Source organism: Euprymna scolopes, chromosome 15, assembly GCF_053919585.1.
Source record: "Euprymna scolopes isolate OS-2025 chromosome 15, ASM5391958v1, whole genome shotgun sequence".
NCBI lineage: Eukaryota > Metazoa > Mollusca > Cephalopoda > Sepiida > Sepiolidae > Euprymna > Euprymna scolopes.
This window is the reverse complement of record NC_136496.1, coordinates 59131909-59143972: the sequence shown is the minus strand read 5'-3', so window position 1 is coordinate 59143972 and position 12064 is coordinate 59131909. Positions and strand designations below refer to the sequence as shown.

General features: G+C 28.9%; 1 protein-coding gene across 1 annotated transcript in view; it reads right to left on the bottom strand.

Annotated features, from left to right (window-relative positions):
* The window catches only part of LOC145293836 (potassium voltage-gated channel protein Shal-like), a 712429-nt gene that overhangs the window by 157442 nt on the left and 542923 nt on the right, over positions 1–12064 (bottom strand). The gene's annotated exons all lie outside the window — the stretch shown is intronic.

Here is a 12064-nt window from a genome sequence, read left to right as displayed (position 1 = left end):
ACCATCAACGTTAAACTTTTAATTTAATTCCAATATGTTTAATCTTTTGACACAAATTTCTAGGGAAGACATTCTATATTGCATAAATTTTTATTTGTAATCAAATCGTCATGTAAGTACAATATGCTATCTTTTTTATTGCTTGGATATCAACTGTCAAAACATTATCTTCCTTTATTCACCTTCAAATAACATAATAACTTCTAATTTTTAACAGTTTTACAGCAGACAAAACATTTGTTTTAATAGTCCACACTACAAAAAATAAACAAAACACAGGAATAAAAAAGTCGTCTTTATACACAATTTGATAGTTCGGTAATAATGAATACCTAGATGAGTTATTATTTAGTATTTTATACCTTAAGGTCTTCGAAACAATACTACACTGACAATTTCGGTGCTTAGATTAGTGAGGAGCACAAACCTTTGAATCAATTTTTCATTTGCTTTTTAAATTAAATACATCATTCATATTTTCATAAATTACTTCGTAAAATGTGCACTTTTCCTTAATGAGAATTCAATATCAGTTGCAAAAAATATTTTCTATTTCGGTTACCTAAATTGTTTCATTTTATACAATTTACACAATTATTTTACAGTGCGGTGGGTTGTACAAATACACAACAGTAAATGAGACTACACAACCATTATATGGGCTCTTGAAAGAGCAGTTTACGCGCATAAAGTAAGAAGTCTCAAGAAGAGTGAATGGTTATTTACTTCAGCTAGAGATTTGTTTTCTAGCATTATGAAGTCTTTGTTCACATTGGATAATCATAAGCAGCAAATAATTCAGTAGTTCATAATTGCACAAGACATTTCTTGAGTTTATCTATTTTTCTAAGCAACACCAGAAGACTGACCATTTATAGTCTACTAGACTATAAAATAGGAAAATTTGTTGGAAAGAAGATATTACTGAGCAAAGAATTAGAAACCTATTGTATATCATTTAACATTCAAAATGCATTGATCTTGTGATATCTATAATTATCAATGTCTGTACTTATTTTTGAAATGCACGTCTACACAGCAAAATGAACGATATAAGAAGCAACATTTTTATTCGGTTAACAGACTTTATTATGATTTTATTCTGTCATATTTCTTGATTAGAATTTCCTAGACGCTTTCAATGGTTTTATTTTTATATCTATTACAAACCTAGTTCATGAAAATGACTAATACAATAAATATGATCAATCTACCAAAGTAAGAAAGTTATAATCTCAATATTATTCTCTTCATACAATTTAGTATGATGCATAATCAAAATTCGAAGTGACAGTAGTATTTTTACCTGTTTAAAATAGTCATTTCAAATTTTATATTAGATTTCAAATGAAATTGGTGATTTTTTCAGAATTTTAGTTCTGGAGATAACTACTTGCTTATTCACCATTGTAATAGGACTATCATGGAAAAAATGGATAGCTTTACATGACATGATTACACAGCGTTTGACTTGTACATTCATTAAAGCACAATGTTTTGTCGTATTTTCTATTTTGACACAATCAACATAAATCGTAAAACTGTCATATTCGTTCATGTTAACATATTATTGTATTTATTTGCTTCCCCACCAAAGCAAATTAGGCACAAGGCCGTTTTTAATGTGGGGTAAAAACCAGCTCCCCTAAAAGTAGGCAAAAAGGGGGCACTCTGGTTACCAAAAAAAATAATTGTCCCAGTATAGAGGGTTTCCCCTCCATTGACTGATACAAATTATCTTAAGTGCAGCATCTGCAGAACATATACTACACTCTGATCCCGGATCGAAGGCCAAGAACAACAGAAAAAAGGCAAACCTCTTTGGCAGTACTTAATTAATTTAAGAGATAATCATTTTATCATTTTCTTCTAAATTTAAATAAACTAGTTTTGCCCACTAAATCAGTTAAAGTCTATAAATTCAGATAAGTAAAAATATTGCAAAATTCTTTTATAAATAAAGTAATTTCAAAATTTTCTTTCTAATGTCGCTGTAGTAGTTTTTCTAAAACAGAATAGAAGTGGAAATTGCTTGAAAGCAGCAAATATAAAGATAAAATATTGAAAACAAAATGCTAATTGCTTATTACTTTGTATTGATAATTCAGTAGAGAAAATTGCCTCAAGTGCATATTAATTATGGGATTGAGAAATAAAGTTATTGTTTGACTTAGCATTGAAAATAATGATGCCTATTTTGAACAGAGATTTGAAAATAGCATCTATAATATCAATAGAAGAATGTGCAATAAACAAAGATGTTCATCTATAGTGTGCGATCGAGAACGAATACAAATAAAAAAAACAAACTAACACACACACAAAAAAAAAAAAACAAATAATGAAATTCCTGAATAAATCATAGCAAAAAGGTTTTAAATGATTTTTTTTTATTACTCCAAAAGAGCTTAAGACAAAAAACACTTTTGAGATTATTTTTTATGATGAAAAGACATTATCTATTATTTGATCTGTTTTAATCTATGGAAGCAGTTCCTCAAATGTTCCTACTTCTGTTTGAAAAGAAATTACCTTAACAACCATTAGTTTATATCTGTGACATTAATTTTAATCAGTATTATCGAACAAAATAGTGGCAATTTATTAATGCAAAACCAATATATTAAAAAAAATTTGAAGGCAATTAGAATATAAAATTAATAGCTAAAATAGCGTATACAAAAGTTGTCAGATTTGTGTCCATTGTAAAAGTTCATCGCTTACTTTGTATGTACAAGCTAACTAACAAAGATCCTTCCACTGCAGTAATTTAAATGTTTCAAACTAAATATACGATATAGCATGGTGATTTAGTTATCATGTTAGTATTTGAATTCAATTCAGAGGTTAAGTAAAGATGTTAAAATGTTTTCTTTTCATTCATCCCTAATTCTGCTTGAAAATAAGTTAGATTTTGTAAGGGACAACCTCTGACTTGAAAACAATATGAAAACATTTGATTTCAGATATAAAAACATAAAAAATTAAAGTAGAAGATAAGTATTTCATATTAAAATATTTAATTGCTGCTTCACTTTGCATTTTTGTATGTATATTCATAACATATAGCTTTGTTTACATTTTAATTATTCATTTGTCCCAATAAATTGTTTTTATTGGAAAACACATCCTTGAAGTTAACTTTTTTAAATTTAATTTACTATCCAGTATTTTACATATATTTTTACATTATTTTATAAAGCATATTCATCATAACAATGTGTGCTTACCATTTAAAGAGTAAATGGTTTCTGAATTGAAAGTGTTTGAACATCATAATTTTAAAAGTATCCACATTAGATATATAATGGTCTAATTAAGAATTAATTTAATTTTTGAAATTCCAGACCAAAGCTCATATTGCAGCAGAGAAATGCCGGATCTTATATGATCTTGACCTTTGGCACTAAATTTGAAAAGTATGGTCATTGTCAAAATTTTGACAGAATTTCAACTACTGCTTTTTTTCTAAATGTTATATATATATACGAGGGGCGTGCAATAAGTAATACCCCTGACCCACTTCCCATAACAGTAGAGCAACGAAACTTGGCACAGTTATTAGTCTTTCTCTACATAGGAACCACCCAGAATTATGCATTTCTCTCTATCGTTTGATGCAGCTCTGGAGACCGTTTTTATAGAACACTCCAGGTTGGTCCTCCAACAACAACGTGGCTTCAGATATCTAGGCTGCATCATCTGGGAAACGCTTTCTTTCAAAAACAACTTTATGGCTGGGAAGAGATGAAAGTCACAGGGTGCAAGGCCAGGAGAGTATGGAGGATGGGGAGAATTTGGCAGCCTCAACTTGATAGACAGATGCCTCATCAATGATAGAAGGGGGGCGACCAGGTCTGGGAGCTGTTTCCACAGATTTCCAGCCATGTTTGAATTCATGATACCAGCGTTTTACAAGGTCATATGATGGGGCATTATCACCATAAGTTTCTTTCATTTCATCAAACGTATCCTGTGGTGTGCGTCCTTTCAAATACAAAAACCGGATCACTGCTCGACATTCAACAGGCTTCATTTCACACCTGACTCAGTTCAAACACCTGTAAAACAGAAACCACAATTAGTTCAGAGCTGTAATTTGCCACATAACCTGTAGAGATATAAATCATTGCACATGCAAAATTTCAGCTATATCAGACAACTGAAAGCTGGTCAGTGGCATTACTTATTGCACGCCCCTCGTACATCAGATACTAATTGATAACGGTAAAGTTTCAGTCTAATCAGATGAATAGTTTTGAAATAGTTGAGTTTTCCATGGCATAACTTCATCAATACAATATGATAAATTAAAATCTAGATGAGATTTTAACTCATCTGTAGGTTGTCACCTTCTTGTTCAATATATGTATTGTCTTTAATGATTACAAATTTACTAACACAGAACTGAAAAGAATAGTTGCTTTAACAATTTTTACTCCTTCTAACATAATTACCAAGAACACTTTATAAACAACAAGCAGAATCCGTACTCTGGCATTGCTTGGTAAAATTGAGAAAACTAGGAATTGACATCCCTCCGAAGTAAATTGATCAGAAAGGACAGGAAAACCTGTTACTATACGATAAAAAATATTTGTAAAATGTTATTGAGGGGGACTCACTAATTTATTTGCCTGGTTGCAGTGTGTGTGTGTTTTAGAGCATTGTATTAAATTTATAATTTAACAAAAGAATAAAATGTTTACTTAAAGAACCGAAATGAATTATATGGCAGTTAATTTCGTAATCTTTGTTGTTTAAAAATACTCACTGAAATTTTTACTTGGTTGTGGGGTCTATGGGTCGAGTCTTTGTATTCAAGTTAAATGCAGAAAGACTTGTTTTTCTCCTAAATGCCCATTTCTATCCTCTATATAAAAATATGTGTAAATAGAGTAAATTATACTAATACAATGTAAATAATCATTGGATTAGAAAACAATAAAAACGAATGCTATTAATGAGATTTAGTTTGAAAAAAAATATGTAAATTAGTTATTCTTAGTATATCGATAAAGACATCCTCAACATAATAAAAAGCTACAGTTCTTCTATTTTGTATATAAGTTTGGTGTTTTAATCTCACTATGAATGCGATAAATGGCCCAACTTTATAAACAGATATAACCATTTTGCTTTATAAAGAATAAGTTATATCAGCATAATGATATGAATATATTGATTTGGATCAGGTTTTTATTATCTTTTAGATCAAAGTCAAAAGTACTGAGTGTTTATATACAAAAGATATGCACATTGTAATTTTGGAACTGAAAGCAACGATTAAAAAAGCACATTATAACCTAAAATTCAATTTCTCTGAACTCTCAAAGCTGTATGTATTTAACAACAAAGATGATTTAATATTTGCCTATAAACAATGGAAGATCTACTTATTAATGTGAAGAGTTGAATGAATTCTATGGGAAGTAAAAGTATAAGTGTGGATTTAACCAAGACCAAAGTGATGATAAGTATTTGTATTGTTGAAGAGCTCTCCAAAGGGGAACATTTCTTTGTTCAATTTATGGAAAGGAGGTTTTGTTCAATTCAGTTTTTTCTGGTATTTGTCAACATTAGCTACACAAGAAATGCAGTGGAATAACTGGCATATTGAAAGATGATAATCTGTTTGTGTGCAATTAGTTTAAGACAATGAAGATTGATGAGAACTCAGATGTGGAGAAAATATATCTGAATGGCAAAGCTATTGGGGTTGTTGATAAACTATGATGATACAATTGGAGCATGTGCGAGTATGATTGCAAAATTTAGGAATGAATGGATTAAGTTGATGAAAGTTTTGGTATTTCTAATAAGTAGAGTGTTGACACTGTCGATCAAGGGAAGAGTTTATCAGGAATGTGTATGCAGTGTGATTATATATGGCAGTGAAATCTGGCCAGTGAGGATTGATCACATACGTTGCATGAAGAGAAATATTACGAATGGGTATTTAATATGAGTCTTATAGACAGGCACAGATCTGATGACGCCAGAAGATGAAATCTGGGTAGTATAGGAAAATGAACAAAAGACTTTGATGCTATGGACATGTTGAAAGAATGGACGAGATTTGTTAGGTTAGTAGATGTAGAAAAGTTAAGGTAGCACGTTCAGTTTTACTTCAAAGAAAGCATTAGAGGAAATAATAAAAATGGATTTGTGAGAAACAGGGGAAAATAAATATCTGTCCAGAGATTGCTTAATTGGGAAATCAAATTCTCTTAGCCATCCAACGCATGCTAGCATGTAAAATGGACATTAAAACAAATATGATGATGATTGTGATTATGATGATAAATGGCTTTTCATTGCCTGTTGCTTTATTCTATTGCAATTTAACATCATTGTTCAATTCTTATGCAAAGTGAATGTATAGTCATGAGACAGCAACCTACTTAAATAATAGTAGACTTAAATGTTAAAAGGATAATGGTTTCAACTGTGTGTCCCTTGAATGATTAAGAAAGATATCACGTGTTTATTGAGAGATGTTTGGAAATTATACTCAATGTGTACTGAGGAATTAAAGAAGATATACCAAGATATAAAACAATTCGATAAACCTGATATCATTTTATGGAAAATAAACCACATAAAATGAAGAACAAATGAGATCAATGTTATTATTTTCAGTACCAAAATTCAAATGATTCATTATTTTCAGTACCAAGGTTAAAGACTAAAAATTCAAATGATTCATTATTTTCAGTACCAAGGTTAAAGACTAAAAATTCAAATGATTCATTATTTTCAGTAACAAGGTTAAAGACTAAAAATTCAAATGATTCATTATTTTCAGTACCAAGGTTAAAGACTAAAAATTCAAATGATTCATTATTTTCAGTACCAAGGTTAAAGACTAAAAATTCAAATGATTCATTATTTTCAGTACCAAGGTTAAAGACTAAAAATTCAAATGATTCATTATTTTCAGTACCAAGGTTAAAGACTAAAAATTCAAATGATTCATTATTTTCAGTACCAAGGTTAAAGACTAAAAATTCAAATGATTCATTATGTTCAGTTCAATTTAATTCATTTTTTTAGATCTACATTCAAAAGTCTCAGTTTTTGACCCATATAAAATATCAAATAATTAATGTAGACAAAGTTCAATAAACATTATGTTTTTGGAAGTATGAATGGAATAGAAAAGAAATCAACTTTACTGTGACATAAGTGGATCCTTAAATGAGCAGAAAATAAATAAAAGATAATTTGCTTTTGTTTCGATATTCTTTAAAAATTAATATATATATATATATATATGATATTCAGAAGGCTAAGGCAATATTTATTATTTTGGAAGATTTAGTAAATGAAAATAGAGAAATGAGTATTCTATTTTCTAATTCTGAGATGAATGCTCTCATCGTTTATTAATCACACAAATCTAATGTGTTTATTCTGAGTACAAACTGATGCATTTCTGCCCCAATGTTTCGAATAGAATGTATTCTGTAGCAAAATAAATGTACTTAAGTTCGGTTAATATTGTGAGAAAAATAGTTTACTGATATAGATAGGATCTAAAATAGCTATCTACAGAAGTTTTAGTATAAAAATGAAAGAAAGGTAAATCGGAAGTAATCTGTATTTAAAGTAAGGTTTGAGTAATGTATTAATAATTTAGCAATGGCTGGCACAATATGAATAATATAAAATAGGCTAAATTATTTGTACATTTTGTGAAAATTTCTTTTTCAAAATCAAATTTTGTGCTTATTTAAGAAATTTGAAATTAATAAATTTAGTTTATTAAGATTTATTCTTGAATTTTAAGTTATCTTCAGTCTTTATTAAAGAAATAGTGTACATTAGGAAGATGTTCTCTTTTTATTGCTGTGTCTTCAGTTAATAATCTTCACTACGTATTTCATAAATATAAGTTCAAGTGCATGCTGTAAAGGTAGAATTATACACACACTAGTAATGATATGTAGAACTGGACCACTAATACTCTGTAGCAACGCAGCTATGATTTTACACACGTGAAATAATATAAGTTCTTAAATCATCAGACTCTTTCAACAATTATAAGCTGAGATTAAGATAATATACAGATAAAATTGTTTACTGTTTTTTTTTTATTACTGAGATTGAAACATTTGCTTGAACTTATATTTTTGTTTTGTCAGTATTTATAATTATTATATTTTTGTTTTGTCAGTATTTATAATTATTATATCATGATTTATAAAAATCTTAGCATTAATATATATCTCTACAATTATATAAATAAATGCAACTTTGTGTGTGCTTGTGTGAGTTCGTTCCTTATAGACTCTGAAATGGCTGAACAGATTTTCTTTAAAATTTACAAAATTTTAGTGTATAAGTCTAGGAGTGATCATAGTTAAGTTTTGTCTCAGAATACCCACAATAATTTCTGATACTTGATAATCAAAACCGTTATTTTAATTTATCTACCATCGGCAAAGCCATTTTTCCATGTCATCGCTAAACAAAAATGATAGAACAACAGGCCGTGAAAATTCTACTGTGGGTATGTTGATAGCGTGTTTTTTTTTTCTTGCATGACGTAGTCTGTAGGTTCAAACGCTGCACATAAATTTCTTAATGTTTGTTTTTCATTAACTAGAAAGAAGTTTATATAAAATAATTTTATAAAAGAAACAGTAAATTCTGTGCAATGTAGAATAACGAATACTAAGTTACTGCATGGAGACATATGAAGCTTCCTCCCGGATTCACGGATTTTGATGACAATAAAATATAGAAGTGTGAAATATTTATTGATCATCATTCAATCCTGAGCAACGTCGGGTCTCCTTGCTAGTATATGCATATATATACATATATACATTTTCTATCAACATTTATGTATGTACACATTTATTAAAAAATTGACAACATAAACTGAATTTCTGTGTATTTGCTAATTATCATTGTCAACAAATACACGGAAATTGAGTTTATGCTGTCAATATCTTAACAGATGCGTACATGCATAAATGTTGATATAAAATATATATATTAATGTTAACATTTTAATAAATTATGATATGATAATTATATATAATCTGTGTGTGTATATAGGAAAAACAAAATAAAAAAAACGAATAAAACAAACACACAATGAAATCAAGTTTGTTCATAAGGTGACAGATCTTAGGTGAGTGAAAAGGTTTTTAGTTTTTATCTTGCAGAAAATTCGAACCTTTATTCTAATGCTAGCATTATATATGCATAGACACATACATATATATAAATAAATACAAATATATATGCATATATAGATTTGTATATGTGCTTATACATGCACGCAAACACACACACACACACAATATATATATATATATATATATATATATATATATATATATACGAGAGGCATTCCAAAAGTAATGCTTCCTGTTTTTTGATTCCATCCAAATGAATCAAGGGGATTGCAAATTGCATTGTTATGATGACTGAAATTATGCATTGATAAACGGAAAGTTTTATCTCCCTTTTTGCAGATATTGACTGTGTGAGACCCTTAGAAAGCAAACCCTTTCACAGAGATGCGTCAGAAGCAGAGATGCATCATTGAATTTCTGGCAAAATTGCATTGAGAATAGTGATGATTGCAGAAAAATAAATTCTGGCGCACAAATGGTCGCTTGTTTAAATGGTATCACTCCTGTTTTCGTGACTCTTCAACTTTTTTGTGTTAAAAATTAGGCGTCTTCACTTTTGGAACGACCCTTACACACACACACACACATATATATATATATATATATATATATATATATATATATATATATATATATATATATATATATATATATATATATATATATATATAGTTATAACTGTTTGAAAGCATGGGTAAATAGGGAATCAAATAGAACACGTTTATAAAATACGTTTTGAAGCCATCCAACGTAAAAAATAATAAACAAATTAAAAATCGATTTATCGATATATTTCAGTGAAGAAACTCACCATTGTAAAGATAAATTCTTTTTTCTTCTTAGGCCTCATGGTGGTATTTTTAGGCGGAGTACGTCCTTCCTTTTAGTTGTTATTCAACGTTTTTTTTATGTATGTATGGTTCAGGAATGCACATGACGTGTGCTAAAGGGATAATTGGTTGATTTCCTGTTTGGAAGCGTTGGTTAATAGAAAATCAAATATATCGATAAACATTATTATATATAAAATACGTTTTTAAGCATCCTTGTGCATTTCGGAACTAAAAAAAAAAAAAAAAAAAAAAAAAAACATTGAACAACAACTAAATGGATGTGTCCCGCCTAAAAGTACCATCATGAGGCGTAAGAAAAAAAATATATCTTAACAAGAGTGAGTTTCTTCGCCGAAATATATCGATAAACATTATTTTTAAATTGTTTATTATTTTTTGTGTTGGATGGCTTCAAAACGTATTTTATATGTGTGTTCTATTTGATATACTTGGTTATATTTTTGGAAAAAGAATTCCAGCAGTGTGCTCTATCATTCAAAATAAGAGCGTAATATTTATATTTTTATTGTTAGAAGTTTAGATGAGATAAGCTATCGGTACCGTCGGTTTCAATCCTGTTAATAGGGAACCGTTTTAGGTTACTATATCAAGCTGTCTTTAGTCGATCTATTTAATCTCTGATATGATATAGATCGGCTGGCGAACTTAGCATGGGACCTAAAACGGTTCCCTATTATTAGGTTTGAAACCGACGGTACCGATGGCTTATCTCATCTAAACTTCTGAAATATATATATATTGTTTCCACAAAACTGAACTTGTGCATTTGTACCTGTTTGCATGTGGGCAATGTTATATCATAAACATAAAATAAACAGAATAAAAAAAAAAGATAAAAACAAAATTTGAAATTAAAATAAAATAAAATCCGAGAAATATTCTCCATTTATTTTCTTGAGTAAAAAAGTTGACACATTATAGTTTAAAACTTGAGATATCAAATAATATTTTTAAAAAAAGTGTGGAAATGAATTATCAAATGAAGCTAAAACTAAGCCAGACCTGGAGGAGTTTTTGAACAGATATAATACCTATAAGAACATGTTTTTATTTACCTGGGAGAACATATTATATTTGCATATTTCATCAGACTACTTCTAGCATTATATATAAAAGGAAGAAGAATATATTTACCACAGACCCAATCTGAAAATAATGTTATTTCCAAACAAATCTTAAACCGAAATAAAATAACTCCTATTTGATTTCAACTGGATATCTATAAATACAATATTCTAAATAGAAAAAATAATGTAAATAAATAGTCATCTTTTTACTGTCAGAAAATGTTTAGATTGTTATGTGATTGTTAAGTATAACGAGAAAAGCTCTAGTACAATTGGCTTTTCACTGTGACAAGCTTATTCTATTAATAAAAATGGTTCTATTTTGATGTTTATTTTAATAATTGACCATAAGAATTTCTTTAGTTTGTCTATATTCTTTTAAAAATTGCAGAGGAGTTGCAATTTTTAAAATGAAAATGCAGAAGACTTAAAAGAAGAACAATAAATATTAAGCATAAACATACTGAAATGTATAAATGTATAAATAATTCTATACACAATCTTTGATTTTAAATATGTTGTATCTGTTAACAATGTATTATAATGCTAAATTTTAATTGGAAGCTGAAATAAACTTTCATTAATAACTAGTTCTTTTGAATGTTTTTAATGGCTCTTTCATGTAGAACAGAAGCGGTTAGTCTTTTTCTATTTTATTATCATTTTCTTGGAAGATGCTCGACTGAGCTTCAATCTCTGGTTTCGCCTTATTAGACATTCAGAGGAAGAACTCGTTATCCTGCCACAACTAAAAAGAACTTCCCTTTATTTTTCTGTGTGCCTAACGTCAAACAGAATTTTCACAAACAGCATTTCTTTTAAATAACTTTCTATATGTGGAATATATTAGCACAGAACTGTGGACTAAAACATATCTGTCTTTGAATGCAATGTTAACACATACTTGTCATAAACCATCCTCATGAGTCATGAAATTTTTGTTTTTATTCCATTCAACATTTGCAATCTTCTAACTCTATTTAGCCTATGA